This window comes from Penaeus monodon, chromosome 15, assembly GCF_015228065.2.
Source record: "Penaeus monodon isolate SGIC_2016 chromosome 15, NSTDA_Pmon_1, whole genome shotgun sequence".
Lineage (NCBI taxonomy): Eukaryota > Metazoa > Arthropoda > Malacostraca > Decapoda > Penaeidae > Penaeus > Penaeus monodon.
Window position 1 is genome coordinate 20660869 of NC_051400.1, and position 866 is coordinate 20661734.

Below are 866 nucleotides of genomic sequence, written 5' to 3' on the forward strand. Positions count from 1 at the left end.
ATGCAATAGGTTAAATGTCCAGATTTAGGTACATGCATCAAAAGCACCTGGATCCAAGGGCTAACAGCAGAGAGAAAAATCATATAGCTTGGTATTAAATATATCATGTCACATGTGAAAAATATAACAATACAAGTTGAATAAAATCTGACTTATTGTAGAGTTGTATGAGGTTATATAAAAAAATTGGTACAGTATATAAAGTAACTTCATATGCAGTTTTTAAACTTCTATATAATCATGCAGATGAACTTGATGGCTAGTCCATGCATATACACAGTGCATTGAACCCCATTAATACCAAAACATTACCCCTGTACCAATACATACTCATGCTGTACTTGAACTGCTTAAGCCCTGATATATTAATGGAAGAGCACGTGTGAGAAAGAACGCCGTGCCCGTGAGTCTTCTCCTGATTTCTTTTTTACTCGCAGTGGTTTGCCTCAGCTCCCTTACAGTTTCTCTGCAAGAATATTCATAAATATGCATAGTAAAAAAGTAATTTGATGTTAAATCTGAACAATGACTGCAATCACTAAAATGGAACAAAGCCTACTATGGTATGCAATTAAACTCTTCCCCCAGCAGGGCAACATCTTAAGACATTCTTCCGAAAAGGGGTTTAAAGGAAGGGCGACAACTTCAGGTAAATATTGGTTTTTAATTTTTTCTCAAGCTTATGGACAAGGAATCCAAGTATATTTGGTAGCACAAAAGCCATCACAATATTAACATGCATTTCATATACTACCTTAGTAACAAACACTGTAAGAAAGATATTGTGAATAAAACTTTTAAAATTTGCAAAAAGTCGTACTCTCTAGTCCTGCCAGTGAGTCCCATAGCTCCGTCAACCCCATTCA